Below are 27835 nucleotides of genomic sequence, written 5' to 3' on the forward strand. Positions count from 1 at the left end.
CACAGTATTCCCTCCGGTAGCCACGGATCTGTGCAACATGCAAGAATGTATCTTTGAAACCACAGGAAAGAAATCTTCATGTCAGAAAACGCATGTTTTGAATTGAGGACAGGCTAGAGTTTCAATAAAATATCAAGATCGAGTTTCAACAGAAGATCAATTAAAGCTGCTGAAAGTTATCCAGTCAAACATATGCAGTGTAATTTCTAAAACTCTGACTAAAATTAAGCACATGCCTGTACAAGAACTTGCCTTTGCCTCTAGCTGTTTGTATTTTAAGCCCAGTTATAACAACCACCTTTTCACCAAGCTCTTAAAAAGCTTTCTTTACATTATCTCTAAGTTTGTAACATAAATATTTTTAGCAACACAACTGAACACAAAAAGCTTACATACACTTTAGCAACTGCTAATGAAACAACTGTTTGAAAAAGCAACCAGAAGAAGAAAAAAGTCTTAATCAGGTATCAGATGATAACATCAAAGCAAACTGGATCACTGTTCCTGGAATCCCCCAAAATACATCAGCGCTGTCGCTGTAAATACAGGTCTTCTGAAACTCAGTGCTGTTCATGAAAGCACTGTTATGCTTTTCAGATTATAACAGGCTATTCAACTACTACCCCCAGAGATTCTAACCAGGAAAATCAAACACACCACAGTTACTCCCTGGGCTTCCACAGATTCAGCACCAAACCTTTAGACGAAGCAGACAGTATGTTGAGCGGGGATATGACAACACAGTACAGTTCACACACAATACAAATATCAAAGAATAAAGCTCTCTTTAGCTAGCAGCATGAAGAAACAGAAAAACATAACTCTCCATATTCACACCCACTGAAGCTACCGACTCCCTGTGTCTTTCATCATTAGTTGTACACTCCCCCTCCAACTTTAGTTGACAAAACATCCTGGTTTAGCTTGGCTGGACACCAGGTGCCCACCAAAGCTGCTCAGTCACTGCCCCTCCTCAGCTGGACAGGGGAGGAAAAATACGAGAAAAGGCTCATGGGTCGAGACACACAGAGAGAGAGATCACTCACCAATTACCATCACAGCCAAAACAGGCTCGACTTGGGGAAATGAGTTTAATTTATCACCAATCAGATCAGCGTAGGATAATGAGAAATAAATCGAAATCTTAAAAACACCTTCCCCCCATCCCTCCCCTCTTCCCAGGCTCAACTTTACTCCCGAATTCTCTGCCTCCTCCCCTCAAGCAACACAGGGGGACAGGGAAGGGAGGCTGCAGTCAGGCCATCACAAATTCTCTCTGTCAATCCTTCCGCCTCACACTCTTCCCCTGATCCCACATGGGTCCTTCCCACAGGCTGCAGCCCTTCACAAACTGCTCCAGTGTGGATCCCTTCAGGAAGAGGCTGCTCTAGCGTGGGTCCCCCATGGGGTCACAAGCCCTGCCAGCAAACCTGCTCCAGCGTGAGCTCCTCTCCCCATGGGTCCACAGGTCCTGCCAGGAGCCTGCTCCAGTGCGGGCTCCCCATGGGGTCACAGGGTCCTTCAGGCACCCCCCTGCCCCGGCATGGGGTCCTCCCCAGGCTGCAGGTGGAGATCTGCTCCACCATGAACCTCCATGGGCTGCAGGGGCACAGCCTGCCTCATCAATGTCTTCATCTGGCTGCAGGGGAATCTCTGCTCCAGTGCCTGGAGCAACTCCTCCTCCTCCTTCTTCACTGACCTTGGTGTTTGCAGAATTGGTTCTCTCACAGTCTCATTCCTCTCTTCTGCTGCAACTTGCCATTAGAAAGGGGTTCCCCCCCCCCCCCCCTTCTCAAATATGCTATCCCGGAGGCTCTACCACAATCGCTGATGGGCTCAGCCTTGGCCAGCAGTGGGTCCATCTTGGAGCCAGCTGGCATTGGCTCCACTGGACATAGTGGAAGCTTCTTCCAGAAGCCATTCCTGTAGCCTCCCCCACTACCAAAACCTTGCCATGCAAAGCCAATACACACAAGCACCCAAAATTTCACAAAACAAATTGAAGATACTAGAATGTTTACTTCATCATCTTGATTTCTAACAAACAACGGGAAATACTTCTGATGTGCCACAGCAAAACCACCTACAAAATACACACCCACCCCTTCTGTGTTTGAAAGATTGAACAGAGAAGTAAAATGCAAAGTGGATGAAGCAGAAATCTACCCTATATTTCACAGGATTGATTTCTCATTATCACTTAAACTATCTTTGTATTATTAATACTATTTATATTGACTCTAGCTTTCGACAAATGCACCCCAGAATTTTAAATTAGTCTCCATAGGGTGACCCCTTGTATACTGCAACACATTTAAAAGATCTTTCTTCCTGCAAGAGAGGGGACACATCAAAATTACTGAAACGTCCACTGAAGAATCTAATTGCATCTGAAATTTGCGCTGCTGAGAAGGCACACAGTAAAACCTTTATTCCCTCCAATATATTTCAGTGCCCGTCTCACATCTAGCCAAACAGATGTTGCCTTGAAAAGAAGGGGCTTTATCAATCATTGTGTCCTATTTCCTGAACCAAGATTCCAGCCAGAGCACCAAAGTGGACACTGAATTAATTCCCATAAAAAGAGCGTCCTAGATTACATCATGTCTCACAGCAGAATCTTTATGGAGACAACCTGAAGACAGCTCTAAAAAACTGCTTAGCCAGAGAGCATAAAAACAAAAGCTGCCTCAGCTAAAATATTTTTCAAGCAGAGGATAAAATATAAGTGTTCTCTAAAACAACGACACTCACTAGTTGCAGCGGTCAGCATCTTAATCTCATCAGCTAAGACTAGAGAATTTTCAGTTTGAAAACAGAGTGAGCTTATGAAAGCTAAGAAAATGTATTATATATTACTTTATATATATTATTATATTGATATATTATAGCTTTAAATCTATATTCTAGTCTGCCTTCAGTAGGCAGAGATGTACTTAAAAACATACATTAGCTCCAATTTTCCAGAATCTTCATTATCCAGTTATCGTAAGACAAACACTATTGTAGCAGCTCTTCCCATTCAGTTTTAGCTTTGGAACAATGTCCAAAAAAAAAAAAGACTAATAAACATTATCAAGTTGATGCAGAGAGAGAGGTATAAATAAGTTCAATACAGTAACTTGAAGATGTGAATGTCAGTGACGTTAAAAAAAAATTTACAAATCTTTTTAAAACATTAGTAAGTAGACAGAGGATGCATTTTGTATTATAAATGAAACAAAAATACCTCATAGCATCCACAACTTTGACAAAAGACAGTTAAATGTCCGGAAAATGTTTCATAGTGTAGTTAAGCTTTATTACACAATTTGACAATGTACAAATACAAAGTTTTAAGGGGGTTATGCATGCTTGACTCCAGACAACACATACTTTGAACATGCTCATGACAGTATTTGAAGAGGACAAACACACAATCAGGTCAATCCGTCTTAGAAGTTTTTAGAAAAATGGCAAATTTTGCTCGACTAAGTGATCATTAAAAAAGCACCTCTTATCCACTAAAGAACCCCAAGTGACTCAACAAGTTCTGCTATTTCAGCCCCGAGTTTTACTTTTAGAAGAATCCTTCGTACAAATCCTCAAGATCACACTTTCTGTATGTCGCAGGCCATGAAACTTCCCCCAGGTTGAAGGTTGATGAAGCCTCTACAATAAGTGAAAAATTAAGCAAAATAAATTTCAGATGCCTCTACCAGGTGATTCTCAGTCCATTCGTATTAGGAAAAAGATAAGCCCTCAGACATTTCTTGCCAATTTGATCAGACGGATAGAGGCGGAACAGATTTCAGCCAACTCTAGACACTAGTCTGCGTACACAGCAAGACAGACCATGCAAGCATCTCAGAATGAGGATTCCCTACCTCAGATCACTGGGCTCCTTGCTCCGATTTCCCAATTTCAGCTCTGGCCACACATTTCAGGAAAATGTAACACTCCTAAATATTTCATTAATTGTGAAGCAGGGAGGAGACGTGCAGCAGCATGGGAAGAAGACAAACGTTCCTGATCACAGTAAGCAACTCACTTCAGTCCTGAAGCATCATATTCAATTCAATTACAGTTATTATCCTAATACACAGCTGCAAATGATATGAGAACACTAAGGGCAATGTAGGCAATCCTTCTGTCCCCAGAGTACACAAAGGAAGTGGATGAGAGATCTAGAAGTGCACGTCTCCTAATGACGTAGTAGGCTCACACATACCAATCGGCCAGCCTGAAGCTCCACTAAAGCTCATATAGAATCACAGAATGGTAGGGGTTGGAAGGGACCTCTGTGGGTCATCTAGTCCAACCCCCCTGCCGAAGCAGGGTCATCTACGGCAGGCTGCAAAGGACCGTGTCCAGGCAGGGCCTGAATATCTCCAGAGAAGGAGACTCCACAGCCTCCCTGGGCAGCCTGTGCCAGGGCTCCGTCACCCTCAGAGGGAAGAAGTTCTTCCTCATGTTCAGATGGAACTTCCTATGCTTCAGTTTGTGCCCGTTGCCCCTTGTCCTGTCGCTGGGCACCACCGAAAAAGAGTTTGGTCCCATCCTCCTGACACCCACCCTGAAGATATTTATAAGCGTATATTAGGTCCCCTCGCTGCCTTCTCTTCTCCAGGCTGAACAAGCCCAACTCCCTCAGACTCTCCTCGTAGGAGAGATGCTCCAGTCCCCTCACCATCCTCGTAGCCCTCCGCTGGACACTCTCCAGTAGCTCTTCATCTTTCTTGAACTGGGGAGCCCAGAACTGGACAGAGTACTCCAGATGGGGCCTCACTAGGGCAGTGTAGAACCTTTAGAAAAGGAAATACAGAACTTAGATGTCTGAACTTTCACTGAAACTTCCCAAGGGCTTAATGATTCAAGTAAAAATGCAAGCCTTTAACATTTTTGTATGCATTTATCATCAAAACTACACCAGACATATTGGAAGAATGAAGGAAGGAAGATTTCCATGTTACAGATAGGGGCCAATGCAAGGAATACAAAGCAAAGTGCTCATGGTTTGGGAAGACAGAACAAGGAAAATTGCCTACATGCATAACTATCTTCAGCTACATTCTGCATATAAGAACAGAACATAAAATCTGACTAAAAAAGCACAGAAATATGCATGGTATTTTACACAACCAGTTAAAGGACTACTTTGCAATGAGGACAACATTTCAAGACGTACTACTAGCAACAGTCCAAATGATGATCCAAATGTCTAACAGTTTTCTAATAAAATGGTACCTAATTCTGCTATGTCTCATTTGGCCTTCTCTTCCCTCTATACCTGCTAATGTTGACTGAATTGTAACAGAAGAAAAAAAAAATCAAAACTAAGCAATAACAGACAACAAAATCAAGGCTGTCTTACTCTGTAGGAGTGCCACACAACAGCCTTCAAAAGAAGGATCCAACCCAGACATGAGCAAACCATCTTGTTGTGATGCAGATCTACCTTCATCCTTCTCCCTCTCGGGCAGCATACAGTACCGCCCCTGGCCTGGCTGTTCAAAATGCAGGTTGCATTGACTATTCTATTTGCAGGCAAAGGAAAAAGAGGTACTTCTATGTGAGTGCAATTGGTAAGGAAGCCTAGTGAATGGGAAACTTATTTCAGGATCAGCACGTGACTGAACCAAGATGCATGAAACTGCATGAAGGGATGTGCACTCTGTAGGAGGGGATGTCTCAAACAATACATGAAAAGAGACACAGCAGGAAAGAATGGCTTTGTATACATCCATAGTTAAACTTCATAGACACTGAAAAACACTTGTGAGCTGGAAACTACTACCAACACTAAACTAACCACTAATTTAATAACTCAACAGAAGAAGGTGAGACCAGCCTGCGCGCAGGTGCTGTACATTCATGCCATTCTGGCCACTCCCTGAATGATAGCTCCACAGGTATCCCATCTACCACGCTGCCCTATAGAACTTCAATCCAGAAAAGCACTAAAAGGCATCAGGTAAACTAATTTACTTGAGCTTACTTGCCTCTTGCAAATTCATCCACTCCAGAAAAGATTATGTAGTCTCTCTTCTCCATCAGTAGACTAAGAATGGTGATAAAGTTTGTTACAATATTTGGCCTTACACATAGATCCCAGGAAACACCCAAATATTCTTGTAGCTGTGGCCCAGTAATAATAATCGCCAGGCTGACAGCAGCACTTTCAGGCTCACCCTACACTTGTTAAGAGAAGAACTACTTGCCAACCAATCACTACAAAATTCACACCCCTTCACAGACCGGTCTATCCTGCCCTGTGTACAGGGTCTTTTTCCACCAGGAATAAATACTCAAAGAAATTAGTTTTTACACATATACCAGACTATCTTGCAACTACAAGAAAGCAAAATAAAGCAAGTAACTGCCAACTACCTGTAAAAGCTGGACATCTTAACAGTGCTTACAGAAGATAGTAAATATAAAGGATCAAATCAACCATGAGGAGGTAGGTGTAAGAAAATCATTTAGGTTTCAGGTCAAATTACAATGCAGGTGAGAATATTTCCTCATAAGACTCTGAGCCACACTATATTTCAGTACAGTTAACTAATTTTTACTCAAGGGACCCTCTCAGAGGTTAAAAATAATCACTATGCCAATGCTCACTTAAGATACCACACTAGACACTGGCAACCTGTATGATGTGGGTGCTATCTAGACTCAGAAGCAGTAGCCAAATCCCTTTCAACAAGAACCTAGCAACAGCCTATAAACCACGGTTCAAAAAAAAAGGAAGAGTAGTGTTTTCGCTATGATAAATAAACAGCAGTCTTTACAGCTTGCTTTATACAAACTTTTGTAACAGGGTATATATTCTTTACACTAACCTCAGCTGCAATAGTCTGGAAGTTGATTTAGGATTTCTGATATGAATTAAGATTACATTGTGAAGAGCTGCATGTCACTATAGCTGGAACTACCATCTCCAGGAAAAAAAAAAAAAAAATAAACCCCCCCCCAACTATGTATTTTTCAGAAAACCCACAAATAAATGTTTGATACACCTTAAATACATAGGTATTTCATTCCTGGCATGTATGAGTCAACACATTTTGATGGTTATAGTTAGTGATCACAAAACTGCATAACCTTAAGAAAGGGCACTTGGGGAAAAAAAAGTGCTTAGGGAAATAATCTTTTGGCTGAAACATCATCAAAGGAGGAAAAAGTATATGCAATTTAGAAGACATCCGATTTACTTTAAACCCACTCCTCACAAGCTGAGCAAAAGAATAAAAACAACAGCAGTGGCTTAAACAAAAAACAAACATATCTAAAGAACAGGCTACTCCATCCTAATTACATATTTTAAGCCACTAGTAAAACCATATTTAAGTACTTAAATTGGCAGTCAATTTTCATCCTCCAACTTCATTGCAAACTGCAAGCAGGGACATAAAACCCCTCTCTATTCCCATCCCTCTTTTTCATCACCAACCTCTGCGCAGAGGATGTCAGTCTACTGAGGTGTGAGGCAGATGACGGCAGCCACTCCAATGAAGGAAAAAAATGGATGTACGGTACTGCAACATGATGTACCAGAAAAGAAGAAAATACTATGTAAAGAGAGGTTTTTCCATGGAAAAGCTGTGCCTTGTGGGAGGCTTGGAAGGACTGCACAGAGGAGGGCCTTGGGAGTCCAGGAAAAAGACTGATGTGGGGCATGGACAGAGGTAAGTCCTAGCAGTCAAGACTGGAAAGAAAGGCTGGAAGTTAGCAGGAATGGGGCAGTTTTCTGACAGGAAAGGGGAGGCGATCATGTGGCAGTAAACCAATCCTGCTCATTCGATAATGATGTGAGGCACCTAGGCTGATGGGGCCCTTGCCACACAATGCCATTTGAGAGCAACTCTGTAGCATGAAAAGGAGAAAGTACAGACAACTCCTGCACAATATGGATGTAGGTGGAAAAACATGTTTATGAATCTCGCAACCGTCGGAGACCACTGCTTCGAGAGAGAGTACTTTATCAGCATCATCCCTTTGGTCGCTGCTGAACAAGACTGGTGTCCTGTTGATGGAGGATGCAGAGCTACTGAATGCCGCCTTTGCTTCAATCTTCAGTGCCAAGGCAGGCCCTCAGGAATCCCAGGCCCCGGAGGTAGGAGAAGCAGCCCACAGAGAGGATGACTTTCCCTTGCTCGAGGAGGACTGCGTGAGGGATCACTTAAGCAATCTGAATGCCCACAAATCCATTAGCCCAGATGGAATGCACCCATGAGTGCTGAGGGAGCTGGCGGATGTCATTGCTGAGCCACTCGCCATCATCTTTGAAAGGTCCTGGAGGACAGGAGAGGTGCCCAAGGACAGCAGAAAAGCCAATGTCACTCCAGTCTTCAAAAAGGGCAAGAAGGAGGACCCAGGGAACTACAGCCCAGTCAGCCTCACCTCCATCCTGGGAAAGATGATGGAGCAGCTTATCCTGGAGGTCATCATCAAGGAAGTGGAGGAAAAGAAGGTTATCAGTAGTAGACAATACGGATTCACAAAGGGGAAATCATGCCTGACCAATCTGATAGCTTTCTACGATGAAATGACTGGCTGGTAGATGAGGGGAGAGCCGTGGATGTTGTCTACCTAGACTTCAGCAAGGCTTTTGACACTGTCTCCCATAACATCCTCCTAGGGAAGCTCAGGAAGTGTGGGCTGGATGAGTGGTCAGTGAGGTGGATTGAGAACTGGCTGAATGGCAGAGCTCAGAGGGTTGACATCAGCGGCGTGGAGTCTAGTTGGAGGCCTGTAACTAGTGGTGTTCCCCAGGGCTCAGTACTCGGCCCAGTCTTGTTCAACTTCTTCATCAATGACCTGGATGAAGAGTTAAGAGTGAACAAGAAAATATCTGAAGGGTGGGTGTCAGGAGGATGGGGCCAAACTCTTTTCAGTGGTGCCCAGTGACAGGACAAGGGGCAACGGGCACAAACTGAAGCATACGAAGTTCCGTCTGAACATGAGGAAGAACTTCTTCACTCTGAGGGTGACGGAGCACTGGCACAGGTTGCCCAGGGAGGCTGTGGAGTCTCCTTCTCTGGAGATATTCAGGCCCTTCCTGGACGCGGTCCTGTGCAGTCTGCTGTAGGTGACCCTGCTTTGGCAGGAGGGTTGGACTAGATGACCCACAGAGGTCCCTTCCAAACCCTAACATTCTGTGATTCTGTGGGTCTTGAAGGTGACCAGGTACAATTTCAGATCCCCATAAACCTGACACGCAACAAGATGACAGAAAGCCAACTTCCTGCTGCATAAACTGCAACTCATCATTTTCCTTGTTGATACTGGAAGAATCTAAATACAAATTTTGACAACCCCACCAGGAAAAAAAAAAAAAAAACCACCAACAACAAAAATTCCCTTGAAGGAAGTCCTACACTTGCACCACTCTTTCTTAGCACTTGCTCTTTTCCTCAAAATGTGAGAAGCCATTCCAGAAGTGATTTTAGTCCACAAAGCAACTTTTGAGAGACATCTGGTTGAGCACGGTGCCAAAGCCTGTAACAATTCCACCACCACTATTCTCTGGTAAAGCCTGCACAAATTACTCGCAAGGAGAAAGTCTGTGAGCAGATGTAGAAAGGCATGTTCCTCATCGATAAAGGCTGAAAGTAGAACTTGGTCCTTTTTTGCCATTTTATCAGAATGTCACTGAAACATACTCCAAAGTTGCTTAAAAAAAAAAATATATATATATATTTTCTTCATCTGAGATTTTGCTCCTACTATCAATTCAATATCCTTTCCATGGAAGGATGGTTTAACTATCTTAAACCAGGAAGTCCACATAATAACTCAAACCAGTATCAGCAATTTGAGGTATAAAGCTATGACATTAGTCACAGGTTGCTAACAGGAATCTAAGCATTGCATACTGAGCACTGACCTTAATCTCTATCTTACAAGCCTCATGAAACTCAAAAATTTTGTTTTTAAATTAATTTTGTATACTTAAGATGTGGCCTAAAGATATATGTTCATACTGAAAAGCTGCATTACTTCAGTTTCTAAACAAATCTTGGTAGCAGAGAGTGAGGGAGGGAACCGGAGGAAAACACCTGTTCTGGACTGTACTCCCTGGAAAAAAGCACCTAAAGCAAGAAAGCAGACTCAACATAAAAAAGCTTTGTTATGTCAAAGGTTAGAGCAGTCTAAAAGCCAGTTAAGCAACAACTGATGCATGCCAAAAGAACTTTATCTAGAATTTAATTGTAGAGATAAAGACCAAATGTATATATTTAACACAGAATCAATGCTTTAAAGCACACTTTCTTGAAAGAGTAAGAAAATCAGCTTCCATAGCAAAAAGGAAGAAAGGAACTGTAAGTCATGCCACTGAGGAAGTGAACATGAAACTTCTATGCAGTAGGACAACCATGGAAGGTGGGGCTGACAGCTGGGCCTTGTTAAAGTAGGACTTTAAACAGCAGGATTTAAATTAATGGGATTAGTCCAGAATTCCTAAGAAACACTGATCACATCCTAAGCTGCAGAGGCCTTGTCTAAACAGCTCAGCACCTGAGTGACATGAACAACTACTGTAATGTCTGCTGCCACCACACTTGGTAGCTTTGCGAAAGGAACTTTTCTTACGTATGAAAACTAAAGACAGTAGGGTGCGTTGCTACTGCAACTGTGGGGAATAAAACAAAACAAATTAAGTGTGTCAGACTCCATACTGCCACTCATAAGCATAACTTTCATGACTTCTTCCAAAAGGTTTATTGATTAAAACTAATCCCCCCACAACTTTTAAACTAATGAGTGTTGTCTTCAGCAAAGAATAATCCTAAGCAGGTGGCTAACCACAGCTATTATACACACAGACATACGTATACACAGTGTATCTCACATTACATGTTGCTTATAAACACACTTGGAAGTCGTACCACTCAGTATTCAATTATTCACAGAACCATAGAATGGTTGGGATTGGAAGGGACCTCAAAGCTCATCTAGTTCTAGTCTCCCTGCCATGGGCAGGGACACCTTCCACCAGACCAGGCTGCTCAAAGCCCGGTCCAACCTGGCCTTGAACACTGCCAGGCAGTGGGCAGGCACAGCTTCTCTGGGCAGCCTGTGCCAGGGCCTCATCAACCTCAGAGTAAAGAACTTCTCTCTTATATCCAGTCTAAACCTACCCGCTTTCAGTTTAAAGCCATTACCTCTTGTCAAAAGTCCCTCTCCAGATCCCTTGTAGGCCTCCTTTAAGTACTGGAAGGCTGTGATGAGGTCTCCCCAGAACCTTCTCTTCTCCAGGCTGAACAGCCCCAACTCTCTGAGCCTTTCCTCACAGGAGAGGTGCTCCAGTCCTCTGATCATTTTTTGTGGCCCTCCTCTGGACCCGCTCCAACAGCTCCATGTCTCTCCTGTGCTGAGGGCTCCAGAGCTGGACGCAGGACTCCAGGTGGGCTCTCACCAGAGCAGAGCGGAGGGGCAGAATCCCCTCCCTCGCCCTGCTGCCCACGCTGCCTCTGATGCAGCCCAGGATGCGGTTGGCCTTCTGGGCTGTGAGTGCACACTGTCAGATCACGTCTGGAGTACCCTGTCCAGTTCTGGGCTCCCCAGTTCAAGAAAGATGAGGAGCTACTGGAGAGAGTCCAGCGGAGGGCTACGAGGATGGTGAGGGGACTGGAGCATCTCTCCTAGAAGGAGAGGCTGAGGGAGCTGGGCTTGTTCAGCCTGAAGAAGAAAAGGCAGAGAGGGGACCTTAGAAATACTTATAAATATCTCAAGGCTGGGTGTCAGGAGGATGGGGCCAAGCTCTTTTCAGTAGTGCCCAGCGACAGGACAAGGGGCAATGGGCACAAACTGAAGCATAGGAAGTTCCATCTGAACATGAGGAAGAACTTCTTCACTCTGAGGGTGACGGAGCACTGGCACAGGCTGCCCAGGGAGGTTGTGGAGTCTCCTCCTCTGGAGATATTCAAGACCCGCCTGGACAAGGTCCTGTGCAGCCTGCTGTGGGTGACCCTGCTTCGGCAGGAGGGTTGGACTAGATGACCCACAGAGGTCCCTTCCAAACCCTACTACTACTATTCTGTGATTCTCGTCAATCAGCTCCCCCAAGTCCTTCTCAGGGCTGCTCTCAATCCATTCTCCACCCAGCCTGTATTTGGGCTCGGGATTGCCCCGACCCATGTGCAGGACCTTGCACTTGGCGTTGCTGAACTTCAGGAGGTTTGCATGGGCCCACCCCTCAAGCCTGTCAAAGTCCATTTGGATGGCAATTATTCTTGTCTCTCATCTAAATTTGATGCTGTGGTAAGTCGATAAACCAAGATAATACAGATTTAGATGATGAGAAAAAATGAACACCAAAAGCTGATTAAAATAAATTTGAAGGTTAAAAAAAGCATTTGTTAAAGTTACAATTTTTAGATCAGACTAATAGAATTTATGGCTTGTTTTAAAGCCATCTGAACATAACATGCGTATTTGTTTTCCGTGCAACTTTTTTTTTTTTTAAATACAGAAAGTGAATGAATCTTTTTGAACACCAAGGCTTCTTAGCAAGGGTCACACTGACTGAAAAGTACCGTACAACAGTCATTTCCATGCTAAGAAACACAAGTTCATAGGGATAGTAATGAGATACTCTATGGCATTCCTGAGTCTGGGGGACAGCTACCCTCCTGTCACAACTGAATCGTGAACAGCAAGAGTCCCTGTAGCTTTCAAGAAGTTAAGAATGGTACTCTACAGGATGGCTCATGGGCTTCACCACGCAACACTGTCCTACAGAACCCTGAGCAGCAAAATGCAGGATTACTTCTTTTGATAGCAACTACCCTTTGACTGCCATGCTTCCCAGCAGTCACAGAGCCTCTCCTCCATAACACTGGATTTATTTGGAACATGCTACTTAGTAAAAAGTCATAGGTGAATTCAGCTTGTCTGTATCACAAGACAGAGAGGGGCACAACTTTAAAAATAGTTGACAGACTACATTCAAGTTGCCCAGGAAAACCAAAGCTGGGAGCAAGCTGTGCGATATGCTAAAGGTAGTAGATCATTTGCACTTGCTCCTTCAGAAAGAAATTCACCTACAAGCACACATTGGGCTGTGCATACCCAACCATTCCAGTCACATAGGAAAGGAGGGGCTGCAGCACACGCTTCCTCCGTCTTCCTTCCTATCCGCTCCTGGGATAAATATACCTACTGCCTGTTCAGATAAAGAAGCTGAGCATCAAGATGTTAAGATACTTCCAACACCAATTCCTCCATTTTGTTCTACTCTCAGGAACACACTATTGTGAAAGGGACAGCCTACCTCCTAGCTGCATTACTCTACAAGATCAACTCATTCACCAAACACACCTACAACTATCTCAGCTGGGTAAATCTACAAACACTTATTTTTAGCAAAGTATTTGAGACATTCAGGCAATTTATTATTGTTATTGGCATTTAAGAGCTGCAGGATATTAAAAAAAAAAATAAAACCAACACAGTTTGGATGGATGTTTTCTTCGCATTTAGAGAACACTGACAACTGGCTCGGAGGCAACAAAGCTTTCTGTTCCAGAGCCAGTTTTCTACAGCCCTTTCCAAAGGAGTTTTTGAAAAGATGTTTCTACCACTACCTGATGTCTTTTGCCTTTAAGTTCCTGTTCTTACAGTTTAAAACAACAGCTCACATGTTTAAGCTTGAGCCAGCCTAAAACCTCACTGCTGTCAAGAAGAGGAGTCCCCTTCCCCTCCATCCACTAGCACTTTGCTCCAGAACATCACTGAGCCTGCTCAACCTTCTAAACCACCAGAAAATTCACTCAACACTCCAAACACCAAAATAATCTTTCCGCTGAGTTAGCAAGCAGAAACAGATTACGCTTTGAATGGACAAATACTAGAGCCAACACATTCTTTTCAGTTGATCCTAGACAGTTGGGAGAAGGGACAGAAAGGACCAAGGGGACTTGCCCTTTCTGGCAGCAGCAAGTTCACCTGCAACAGGCTTACCTGCAACTCCATGTCTAGCTCAGAGTGTACCAGAAAAAAAATCAGTCACTTGGCTTATGATCTTGAGTTCATAATAAAAAAGGCTACATTTCCAATTAATACAGAGAAAATTTCAAATGCTACCTACTATAGGGCATATGCAAACACACATGCATGACACTGAAAAAGTTATAATTTCACTGCATTTGCATTTATTTGTATTGAAATTGGATCAGTTTTACCAAATCAGTAAAGACAAGTTTTATTACTCTAGCTACAAACATATTTAAAGTTTGTACTTTTCATCACAAGCATTTAACACTTTAGTACTTTTCAGATATAAAGTTAACCCCTAGAGAAGACTACATTTAAACAGAAGTTGGAACAATTTTAAAAAAATAGAGCATTACTATCCATAACTACACTAACAATTCTGAATTCAGAAAACTTCCAGCACTAACTCTGCAGCACTGAGGCACTGATACAAAAACACAGCATGCACGTGCCATTACAGAGAACTTTCAAATTAAGAGGATAAATACAGAAATGGTGTTTTCCCTGTTACACTTTTTTATTTAATACTTACAAGCATTGGTCAGACATTTCTAAAATCTAAAAAACTTCTTTCACAAGCACAGGACCTTGCATATACCTGTGGAATTGGTGGTCCCAGAACAAGCCCAAAGGCAACACATGTAAGCATGTCTGTGCTTGTAAATATGTGTGTATACATATAAAGTTTAAAAGTACACTATTTATAAAATAATGAAAGAAAATAAAACTATCTTGCCAATGTAAGTTACTTCTTCACTAGTCTGTAACATTTGTGCATGAGTAAAGTCACAGCTCTGTTAAAATGCATCACAGAACTGACTACATAAATGTACAAATGAATACTTGTTGCAACACAAATTCCACTAAACAGTAAAATTTGAAAGGAAGGGCTGACATTTTAACAGGATTGTAACTGTTGCACAGTTTTCTCAAATTGTCAGGAACAAACAAGACATTCTTTTTCTAGATGTAAACACTCCTTTGCCACATGAAATGGTATGAAGAAATGGCATGAGTCTGCATCAAGGGAAGCTGGACATTAGAAAAAGGTTCTTCACTGAGAGGGTGGTCGGTCACTGGAACAGGCTCAACAGGGAAGTGGTCACGCCATCAAGCCTGTCAGAATTCAAGGAGCATCTGGATGATGCTCTTAAGTCATATGATTTAGTTTCAGGTAGTCCTGCGAGGAGCAGGGAGTTGCAAGGAGATTCTATGAATACCTCATTTGGGTACGGCTATAACTGTGCAGTTTTCTACCAATTCCATGAAGTTAAAGTCACTTTGATTTTTCATTATCTGAAGCACACATTAGCTAGGTGATATAGGTTGCCTCTCCTGCCAGTGTAAGAAACATTCTGTAGTCTTCATACAAAAATTAAGCCATGATACACAAGCTGACATTTGTTTCAAAGTTCATATATGGCTTTATTCAGATGGGTATGCACAATCTGCTGGCACCACCAGCACGTAGCTGACTGCCTCCAACTCTGCTGTGAGTAATGGGAAGTGGGGTGACCAGCCTCAGGCATACAACACAGTACCCTTCCTCCTGCCTCCCTTCACAGCCTTCCGGACTACAGTACGTGCTTTCTAAACTATTATGTGCCAATAACCGCACCTGTGTTTTGGGGTTTGTTGTTTTTTTTTCAAAAGCCAAAAAGATATAAGCATGAACGGTTAATGTCAAACCATAATATTTTCAGAGACATCTAAATTCAGTTCTTTCATAAGAATACTTCAGAAAGAAAAAAAACACCACTCATAATTCCAAGCAACGAATATTAAGGGCTCACAAAAATGTGTGATGACCAGATATTAACAGTGCCAAGCTAAGTCTGAAGTATCTCAGGCAAAGTATGAATTTTCTAATCTTCTCCCCACATTGTCTAAGTCAAGACTGCAAAATTCCTTCAGAATAACACTTTTAAAATATCTTCTGCTAGACCTTTACTTAGTGTAAAGAGTACTTACAAGAACACTCTGCTGTAGATCCCTGAACACCTTAACTCTAAGCTTTTAAATAGAACCCTAACTGCAACTACAGACACTTTTTGTTTTTCAGTGTTTGAAATGATCTTTCTCTTATGGAAAGATGAAGGGGGACCCTGTATTCTGTTTCCTGGAGAAGGAAGTACGACCACTTCCCATTGTCCTTCTCCAGCACAGACACAGCTCACTAGCACACGTTCCTTTCCCTAAACCAAGTAACACCTTGGAAATGTTTGGTTTTAACACGTGTACACAGCTCAGTACTTAAAACAAGGGTACCAGCCACCTACACACTGGGCTAAGGCTATGGTTTTTCATGATACACTGTGCAAACAGCTTGTTGCCATTGAAAGCAAAGTCTTTGTCTTCTGAATATCTGGCTCTAAAGGCGATTATGGAACATATTTATTATGTTGGAGCGGGTCCAGAGGAGGGCCACAAAAATGATCAGAGAGCTGGAGCACCTCTCCTGTGAGGGAAGTCTGAGAGAGTTGGGGCTGTTCAGCCTGGAGAAGAGAAGGCTCTGGGGAGACCTTATGGTAGCCTTCCAGTCCTTAAAGGAGGCCTACAAGAGAGCTGGAGAGGGACTTTTTACAAGAACTTGGGAGTGATAGAACAAGGGGTAATGGCTTTAAACTGAAAGAGGGTAGATTTAGACTGGATATGGAAAGAAGTTCTTTAGTCTGAGGTTGGTGAGGCACTGGCACGGTTTGCTCAGAGCAGCTGTGGCTGCCTCCTCCCTGGAAGTGTTCAAGGCCAGGTTGGACGGGGCTCTGAGCACCCCAGTCTAGTGGAAGGTGTCACTGCCCATGGCAGAGGGGTTGGAACCAGATGGTCTAGAAGGTCCCCTCCAACCCAAATCATTCTATGATTATTCTTTTGTTATATAACCAATAATAAAACCCACAAACTCCAGAAAACTTCAAGTAATCAACGGTTCATCAAGAAACAAATGTTTCTGTCTCTTCTTCCCATCACATCTTAATATCAAAAGCCATCAAGGCTCATTCTTTCCTGAAGTCAATGGAAAAATGGAAAACTTTGCAAGAAGACTGACTTACAGATCACTCTTCTCCACTAGTCAGATATTTTTATTTCTTCAGCTTTCCCTGCTACGAATGTGTTGATACCACCAAAATATTGTTTGAACAAAGAAAAACAACCAAATAACAAAAAACCCACCTTTTACAGACATATTGATACTATATTATTGTTAAAAAACCCAACCCTTTTACAGATGTATTATTTTATTCTCAATACACACTACCTGTTTTCCCCTGCAGAACATAAAAATTCATGTCTTCATACGCAAACAATTACGTGCAATTTCTAACCATTAAAAATTACTTAGAAAAACAGGGCTAAAAACAAGCTTATACTGTAATGCATACTGAATTTGCATCATGGTCTAAGAGCCATGCCCTTCCTAAGGCAAAATACTACCTCGATTTACAGTATGACTGCAGCCAGTCTCAGTTCCTTTCCAAAATCCTCAAGCCTGTGTCCATAAGGCTGATCACCAGTGCTGTCATTTCTTTCGGTACAATTTGGAAAGCAGCCGGAAACAGGGCTCGCAACAAATAAAGAAATACTTGACATACACAAACAAAACAGAACCTACTGTCCACTCTCAGCCCATTTTTGAAGTCCGACTAAGTACGGTCTATCACCACTTAACCATAGTGAACTCCTCCCAGGATTAAGGGTATTCCGGTCAAGAACTCTCACAGATGAGTGTTTTTCTGCTACATAAAACCAGGACAAACTCTTATTCTAGACATACATTCTTCTGGCAGGACTAGGGGAGGAGGTTACATCTAGTTCACAGAGAATTAGGTCACTCATTTCATAAGCAAATACAAACTGCACATTGAATTTTATAAGCATTTCATAGGTACTCTCCCTCAACAGAAATTTGGAAGAGATTTATCACAAATTCTGCATACAGCTAGACTAATTATAAATGCAGGAGGAAGGAAGTTCGTATTTACAACCTCAGTCAAACAAAAAAACATTATATCATTTTAACAGCTGTGTAACAATTTGGCAAGCCTCAGAATGAAGTTTTTTCCTGAACATCCCAAAAGAACAATTATTTTTGCTTCCTCAAAAATATCATTTTGTTTGATATAAAGACCTCTCTAAGGATTGAGCCAGATGAATAAACTACAGAATACAACACTACAAGTGGAACGTGTACCACACTGACTACTTTTTACTGCTAAAGCAGCTGTACCGAGTTGACCACACGGTATAAGGAATGTCATTTGTGACACTAGAAATGGTAATTACTTGGACCACATTCACATCTTGTTAAGGACAAGGGCTAGCAAGAAAGAACTGATCTGCATCAATTTGCTGTAGCCAAAATGAGACACAAAGCAGCAAAAGTAGCTGTTTAAAATGTACGTGACAGCTACCAGTTCAAAAGCCACATTACAGTAAGTCTCTTAAATCATTAGCACCTCAATATTTAAAAGCAAAATAATTTCCAAGTTGTGTTTGTCTGTTGGACTATGAAAAATCTGATGCATATGTTTGTGGAACATTTCAGTAGTCTACAGTCTCATTTCCTCGGATTGCTAGCAGTGAGGTGTGAATTGGCTGGAAGATTTCTTTAGTTTCATTTTTTCTAGAAAAGATTATTACGCTTGAATCCTAGCTCTCTATCTCACACAGAATTAAATCAAAAGAGCAGCACCGTGAAAGGATTTACAATGAAGTTTAAAAATACATTATTTCATGGCTTTTATTGGTTTTCTATCTTCTTCACACCTCTAAACACCCATTCAGGTCGAAGTCTTGCTGGCAACTTCTTCCTATTATCTTTCCAAAGGATTTATAAAGTTTTGCTGATAGGAGCTACAGCCTAGCATACCTTAAAGAGTCAGCTTGTGACAAATCAGAACATGTTTACAAGCCAAAAAGAGAAATCATATTTGTAGTGTTATAAATTTCATTCCACTGGGAGCTTTCTGCACATTCTCCCTGCATCCAAACACATCTCTGCAGTAAGGGTAGCTTGTAATTACTAACATATATAATTAAATCCCTATGTATACTTATTTATTAACAACTTCTGCCAGTGACCAAGTCCAGACTGTAAAGGAACGTTGCATTTGATAATGCCACATATTTGTTTCCATCAGCAGGAGGGGCACACTGGAATGAAATGGAACTTCTTCTTTGGAGGTCCTGAAATCTATACAGGTGATGGATCACATCCATCTTCACCCTTCAGAATTAGAGAAGTCATTTCCATCTCAAAGATGAGGTATTGCAGCTCTTACTGTTACATCACTACCTCTGCTTTTTCTTTCTCTTTTGCATTCACAGGAAGCATGTTAAAGTGCATTCATACAGGTCAGGGCATTCATGTTCACTTACACCACAACAGGTAGTTCACTAATTCTAAAGCATGCGGAGGGATGGGTAGAGAACATGGTCCTGTAGCTAAAAATGCAGCCCTTTTGTCAAGGTATGCGCTGACCTCCTTCTCAACAGTAAGAGCAGACCTAAAACTGTAAGGAAACTGTTTGGTTCCTGATCATCAAAAGAAACAAGGGACTTCTTAAAAGCTGGAAAATTAGGGCAAGGTAGAATTCCAGCTTTACAACTAGTATAACACATCAGTAAAACCAACAAACACAATGAAATCTAATTTTAAAATGGATAGTCTAACTTTAGTAAAACATTTTCACAACGCGATCAGTGCTTTTTTATTTTAAGCCTAGCATCCAAGAACACTTTCATCAATGCTCTTCAGGAGAGCTACTAGCAGTGTAACAGGGCTTGTGCCACACTAGACTTCAGATGAAAATGTTTCATGAGGAAAACGGGTTTTCACACTGCAGCCTGACAAAAGACAAGCTGGTTGGTTCTACGCATAAACAAGGGAAGCTGACTTTGGGCCTTTAAGATAAAGTAATAGAGTCCATCCTAAGACGGACAAGGCATTCGAATTTTCATAGCACATAGATGTAATCAGGAGAGGAAGAAGAGATCAAATTATGTTATTTGTGACTCAGCAGCTGAAAGGATTTGACCTAATTCAAAGCAACAGTTTTTAAACAGGTTGAACGATAACAAACCATTTCATAAAAAAATAAAATATCCACCAACACCTAGGCTTAACAATCCCTGAGCATTTCTGGTGCATTTAATCTCTATATACTTTTGTATAAATTGGAACATTGAGAAGTTGATTGCCAAATTGATTTTGCAAGTTGGGGTGGGACAAAAATCAGACTTTAAATCAGGTCAAGGACAACCCAAACATTTAATAAAGTATACAAGAAAAGTTTAGAAAAATCCTCTATTCTTGTTGACGCTACTATGTAAAATATTTCACATGCTGTGTCCAAAATAACCTCAGGATATAAGTAAATATATTAAAAAAAAAACACTAGTTAACAATGTCATGTCTAAACACAGAAATCATCCAAAATTCAGTTCATAGGTCGTGCTGTATAAGAATTAGATGAAAGGTATAAACACAGTTTTAAAACTCTACTAATTTTTATTACAAATAAAATTAATGTTCATAAATTAGGCTTTTTCCACTGTCAAGTCCTGCAAAAGCTTCTAGGACTGCTGAAGTGACTAATTCCAGTCACTTCATTATGGCACTGGAGATTTCTTGATGCAGAACTCCCACATAAGTATAAACACATCATCACTCTCCCCCTCCATAATCAAGTACTGAAAGGAGCCAGAAGACCTCTACTTCGCATTGTAAGAACACGGTTAAGGCTCAACTATTTGCAGGGTACAGCAGAAAATCCAAGCAATTTGTATGTGCAAAGTCAGAAAATCCAAGTTTCTCTACATAAGTCCTCTGATTTGTCTAAAACAAATGATGTTGTCTTTCTCCAAGAGGAAGTGATAGCAGAAAGAAGAAACATAGTGTTAAAAAGTGAAGAAATATTAGGCTTCTAATAGCGTATTTGGGATTGGCATTACACACATACAAAAGACAGTATGAAGTTTAAAATTTAATTTTGCAAGTCAAAGACCAGAACATCGAAAAGTTTTTTCTTAAAAAAAGAAAAAAACCAACCAAACAAAAAAACAGAAACAACAACAACAAAATCAACCACGAGACTTTGTAAGAAAGAAAAGTAAAGAAAAACAAATGAGAAAAGCCCACCTTCTGCAGGAAAAAGAAAAGCAAGCCCAAAAGTCAGTGGAAGAAAGTGGAGAAAGATTTCCACACATTGCTGTTGTTGCAGTGCTAAGCATTGCTAGTCACATGGACCCAGGATCGATTGCTGGTACTCACTGCTATCACTATCTAGCTGCAACTGTAGCAACTGTATTAGAGAGGCCAGAAAGCCAGACAGGAAAAAAACTTTACTTTTATTTACACCTGTATACTTTTTGCACACTTGCTCATAAAAAGCACTGGACAAGAGGCAGGTAGTATTACCAAGGTAATGCATTACTAAAAGCCCTCATATACTTGCGTCTCAATAAAGAAGTCTTTAGAACATTTCCACACAGAACACAGTCAGGTTTTGGGGCTGGGTTTTTTTTGATTAAACGACTTATACCCAAGCTAGGTTTTAAATTGTGGTGGTGAAGCTGAAGCAACTTCTGTTCTCATACAGCTGGATCTGCCATTCTGTTGAAAATGCTGCTCTGCATTTGACAGAAATTCTGCAACACACATTGAAGGATGATACACGTAAATAGAATAAATAAGGAAGCAACTATCTGGGCAATTTTCCCATCATATTGAAGGAAGTCGCACAAATAACTCAGTCTTACTGAACTTTGAGAAAGCTGAAGATATAGGTCATGTTGCTTTGCTCTCCTCCTACTGGTCAGCAGTATTCTAAAATCTTAACCTCACATTCTGACATTGCCTGAATACACAGCAGTGCAGCAAAAGCCTGACAGAACTGTAACCAGTGCAAGGCTAGTGTAATAACCACTCTTCGAAAGACTGGTCATCAAGCCGCACGTGGAAATTTTAGTCAAGAAACTGGTTCAAGTTCATTATTTACTGGACAGTAGCTAGAACCATCAGCAGTGAATAACTCAACAACTAGGTGTTAGTATGCTGTAACATCAGATGCAGCTGTTCTGTCAAAGCTGCCAGCAGACCTTCACACTTAAGGGAACCGACTGGCTATGGTCCCATGGCAATCCCGCTGAGAATGACTATCAGGAATCCTCGCCTGGCTGCTAGCACTATTACTTTGTCACTGTCTCTACCCATTCAGTGCAATCACTTACGAGATCTGAAGATGAAACAGCTCAATCCCACACCAGAGCGTGCCCCACAACATTATTTATGAAGAAATACCTCTACAAATATGGGGTGCATCCTAAGACTTTATCTATTCCTGGTCTCCACGTTTCGTCTGATGTTACAGCCTTCTCTCAGAAGAACACAGTCAAGATAATACATCTGTGGAATCATCCATAGCCTTCTGTGCTAAGTAGTAAGTAAATTCTTACAGTACCTCTAAACCTGACAGTTTATATTTTTTTAAAATGCAGCAAAGGCACAGAACACAAATTCTCAGCCACTTTTTCAATTCCTGTGCATCATCTAAAGAATTTCTCCCAGCTGAGGAGAATATGCACAAAGCATAGGACTAGCACAGCTAATCACACTATCCAACCTCCCCCCACATGCATTTTGAGACAGCGAACACCAAGAACAATATTCTGTCCAGTTCTCTACAGATGTAGTATCTATCTCCTGTGAGACAATTCTAGCCAGTAAAACTTCAGAGCACACATGCAAACACAAGCCAAAGTACAGGCCAGAACTGAGCACAGAAAAAAGGATTTTTCTACCTATCCAGTTTGAAATCAAGCAGTACTTCAGCAGCAAACGTTCCAAGACGAATACCCAAAAAGAGGACAAGAGAGCTACACATACAACTTTCAGAACTACTCATTGTCTGCAACTCTGCTGGAGAACTGGGAGACTCTATAAAGAAAAAACCATGCATGTAACAAGACAGCAGAAAAAGTGTGGCTCAAAGATGACAAGGACAGCATTTAATCCATAATATAATGCTTCCTCTGTGGTAGACCTAACTTCCTCTTTTCAAATAATGTCCTATTCCTCAAGATAGAGGAATATAAAAGATCAGCAATACACTGAGGGCACAAATCAATTTTTTACAGAATGCAGAGTCATGGATAGCATTTCAGTGCTTATTCTGCTCATCTTTGGAAAGAAAAAGATCAGAGTTAGTTACAAACAGATTTTCTGAACATGAGCGATAAAATATATTAAGCATAGTGGCAAGAAAAGTATGAAAACTACATAGTTACCAAACCCCATTCCATTAAATACTAGGCTACCCCATGCACAGGAAGATCATTGGTGTTTACCTGTGTTGAAATACAAGATTCAAACTGAATGTTCAAACTAGTTCCATGTAACTACACAGACAATTCTTGATGCACAAGGACCAGACTGCTGCTGCCCCTCCGCCCCCCAGTGAAATGTTACTAATCATATTATAGATGCAAGCAAAAATTCAGAAATTACTAAAGAAATATTAAGTAAACTCAGGACTTCTTTTACTAGACCTTCAATTCCCCCACCAAGTAGTGTTCTTTAGTTTAACAGATGACTCCATCACAGCACTACAGTTATCCACAATGAGTCATGCCAGGCAAAATTTCAAATTTTCTTTTCAAAAAGGAACTAATAACATAACATTTTAATTGGTTAACCATCTACATATTCCAAATTCTATTTAAGAAAAACCAAACAACTTCATACCCTATATACTACTGTTTTGAAGAATGGTTGTCATTACACTCCAAAAAGTTCTCTACTTCAGTCTGCATATCTTCGAATAAACAGACACGATAAAAGGCGATGTCTGAAGATGCATACTTTATATACAGTATCCAGATAAAAAAACGATATATGAATATATTGAATATATGTTAGTTCCATATTCCTGTTAATAATAACGCCTGAATCACGCTAAAATACCAACATTTTACAGAAGGCAACCCAGCAAAAGTCATTTTAGGAATGAAGAAGCAGCTGCTGATTTTATCAGTAGGCTATGCCTTCTCAACTCTTATGGCACATTGTTACATAGTGAAAGCATGCGCAGTTGTAAACCCAAACATTTAAATCCATACTGGAAAGCAAAAAGAATGCAGACAATGTAAGGTCAGCTGTAATTTTTAACATTTTCATAAGAGAACAACTGGCCCTTTATCTTGCTTTTCAACTCATTCTAAAGTAGAAAAATAAAGATTTAGGCAGCTTTAACTGAAACAATGTACTACACAAGACATATTGGTATCCTGTAACATTTTATCATGATTCATCAGACCAGGTATATAGAAGTGTTGTTCTCAAATGCTCACAGCCTGTCAAGAGTTCTATCAGAGTATGCCAGACTAACCTTATCTCAGAAAGTTAATAATGAGCATAAATACAGAAAACTAAAAAGTTCTGGCCTTCTAGTTTGAGGTGAGCTACATTTTAAACAAAAGGAAGAACATCTACCTTCAAGACAGAAAAAAACTGGAGAGGTGGAATCCAAGCTCAGAAGGTAAGGGTTTTGTTATGCTCTACAAAATTGAGAAACTAAAAATTGTAGGAAGACATGCCTTCAAAGCACATTCTCCTCTTTTACAAACACTTTATACCTATTTTACTACTCTTTTCAGGTTCACTTCTCACCTCTCAAATATTAATGCACCTTTTATTTTACAGTGTATGAAGTCATGAGGTTGGCCCATGGTCACATTACACAGGGACATAACAAATTATGTTGTCATCTTCAAAATAAGAAAGTATACACTTGACAAGAATTAGTGTAAAACATTAACCATCAGAAGGTACTACATATGTGGAATAATACAATAACATGCTTTATGTACTGCACTCACATCAGTCTTTAGGCCAGAAAGCAAGAGTAGTTCAATTTAAATCCCTTTCGTGACAATGATAGCAGACAGCCTGTACATTAAATCAAAGTAATTTGTGTCAAGTGACAATGTTTTTTTTCCTACATTACGTGTATTTTAAATTTAAAGGCCACACAAACCTAATATACTTTTGAAGGATCTAGGCCCAGGAAAAAAAAAAAAACCCACATAAAGTCACTCCCCAAACTTTTGGGCGTAACAATCTATCCAAGCTAACTTCCTACACGACACCTGTAAATATATTAAATACCTGGTATTTGGTTGTGGAGAATGAAGATTAAGTGATACCTCTTTTCAAAAAGAGATGCCCAAGTTACCACATTTCAGAAAGGAAACCACTGAAGTTGAAAGTGCACAGTCTGAAAATACTTTGTTTGCTCTACACTGGACTTTCAACCCCACAAAGGACGCTCGTCGTTCCAGGAATATTCCATTCCAGTTGATAAAAGATAATTTAAGATTTATCATTACAAAGTAGTAATAACTAATTCCAAGGGCTTTTTTTTTTATTTAAAATTGTTGGTGGTGACCTTCTGGAGTTTCTGCACAGATTCAAGTTAATAGGAATAAGCAGTATCAAAATAAAAAGTTTCATTCAAGCTAATAACAAGCACTTGAGTGAGGTTTTTTGGGGGGGTTGTTTTCTATTTTATTTTTAACAAGAAAGTCTCTGACCTGCATTAATCATGACAGCAACCACAAAAGGTTAAGCTGTACGCTGCACTATCAACTGGAGTTCAGTTAATACAGAGCACCCTTCATAAAGACACTGTATGTTTCACTTTAAGACCTGTGACGCAGATATGTGGTTCCTCCAAAAAATTTCACCCATTACCCTACTGCATCATTTTTCTGTTCTGCCAACTGCCAGAAGGGAAGACAACACTCATACTTTTCTATGGGGCCCTCCTTCTCCTTCCACATAACTGCTGAAAATGAGACTTCTCACTTCTGCTTTGCTTCTTAGAAAGAACCTCCGAGGTCTCTAATCCAGAACACCTGAACATTTCTTTAGGAAAAGAATTCCCTTCCTTCCTCCCCGGGCAGTACTTTACTGTTGGTGCTCACATCAATCTCACAAACAGCCTTTCAGCTTCACAGAACTGATCATAAGATCCTCCCTAATTTACTTATTGATAGACATACCTGAGTGGAGGTGAAAGAAAAAGTGATCTTCTGTTACCCAGCTTCAGGCAGAGTTGCCTTCCTGACCTGTGGCATGCTCAGAGATGGCCAAAGGAATTCACAAGTTTTAGTCTGTAATACTACCTTGCAAAGTTACCAGTGAGTGAAAACTATTGGCTTTCCCCCTTTCTGCCCCTAAATAAAATGCCACTAGATACAAGTGCTTTTGTTAAGCCGTCAGACACAACTACTGTTAACTAAAATCCAAACTACTATAAATGTTGATTAAATACACACAACAAACTCACAGACTGGTTTTCCAGGAATAGAGTGCAATCATTCATGTTTCTATCAAAGCCACTCAGAACTACACGTCCAAGTAAAAGGTCATTTTCTTAAGTCATGCATTAAAGAGGTAAGTGACAACTTCCTTGGAGAACAGAGGTCTGTAAGGTATTTTTCTTTAAAGCTCAGAACAACTTAAAGAGGTTTTTCACTATGGGGATATATTTTTTTTAAATGCACTGTAAAACACATTTGTGTAAAAGGTCTTTAGTCACCTGTGAAGAAGAACGATTACAGGCACCTGGGAAGTCCAAACTTGCATTGGTATATCAAAACAAAACAGATTTCAACAATGATTAACTCAATTTTAAATGGTGCAACAAGATCACTGTGATCCTTCCAGCAAGGAGAAAAGCAGGAAGCAAAATTACTAAGGACAAATAAATAGAGGTTGGAATGTTTGGCTTCTGGCATGGAATCAAAAATCCTATGCAAGATGCCTCATCACTATACAGGCACGAACTAGGCAAGTCAGAATGAAACCAAAACCAACCATACATGAGCAGGACACTGCCTAGGAGCAGCCAACAGTGCAATACCAAAGACTGACGCTTTATTTTAAGTCTACACACAATCCATCAGTAATGCACCTCCCGCAGAACAACTGGGAGGAACCTCCCTGGGCGGTGAACGTTGCCCTCGCTTCTGTTGGAAGCTAGAGAAGATATGCCAATTATTTCACACAGGGCGCCTTGTCCTTGAAGACAGTTTCAGAGTTAACACAAATTTAAGAACTTTGGATCTTCGCTTATCTTTGTATATTCCCAGCCAATGATATGAGAAAGCCTGAGGGAACACTGCCACAGTCACAATGAAATGGTTTCACATTTGTTAGAGTACTTCCCACCTAACTCAACACTTCTTGTTCTAAACCATGAAGAGAAGGAGTAACAAGCAATGAGCTCAGACCCAAAATAGAAAAAACACACAACTAAAATTAAGGCAATCAGTATGCAAGTACAGTATTTCTGCAACACTAATAAGCTTCCCACGCCAATTTCACCTTTGGAAGATCATCATTAAGCTGCAAAAAATCAGTCTCATTCATGAGATGTTTGAAAACATCTTGAAAACTTACTGTTTTCAATATTGAGCTAGAACCCATCCCAGTTTTGTAAACAAGCTCGCCTAAATAAGTAAAGATAACATTTGTCATTTAGACATGAAAACAAATTCTTTTACAAAATCATAGTGCAGAGTATTTCCTACAACAGATTCTGAAACCCTGGATAGATGTCTTTTAATACTCTGAACATGCAAATAGCAGCCTGGAAGGGAGTTTGTCTTTATTTTTAAAAATCCTTTTACATCCCAGAGATGAAAGAACCTTTAATTTTGCAAAACTATATAATCATGGTCTAAGAAGATGTATGCAAGGATGTAGCTTCTTCCTCTCTCAACAGCTCCCCAAAGGTAGAACCTTTCACTGCAACTCATCACGCCTCTTACCAATTAGGCATGCTGTGGA

General features: G+C 40.8%; 1 protein-coding gene across 5 annotated transcripts in view; it reads right to left on the reverse strand.

Moving 5' to 3' along the window:
• RAPH1 (Ras association (RalGDS/AF-6) and pleckstrin homology domains 1) overlaps window positions 1-27835 on the reverse strand; it is a 107354-nt gene that overhangs the window by 71936 nt on the left and 7583 nt on the right. The window contains exon 1 of one of the 5 annotated variants that reach the window (XM_075429648.1): window positions 25148-25197. The exons of the other annotated variants lie outside the window; for them this stretch is intronic. The gene's annotated coding sequence lies outside the window, so the exon portion shown is untranslated. Of the gene's footprint in view, window positions 1-25147; window positions 25198-27835 lie in introns of those variants that run through there. 5 annotated transcript variants of the gene reach the window in all.

The sequence above is a fragment of the Opisthocomus hoazin genome, chromosome 9 (genome assembly GCF_030867145.1).
Source record: "Opisthocomus hoazin isolate bOpiHoa1 chromosome 9, bOpiHoa1.hap1, whole genome shotgun sequence".
NCBI lineage: Eukaryota > Metazoa > Chordata > Aves > Opisthocomiformes > Opisthocomidae > Opisthocomus > Opisthocomus hoazin.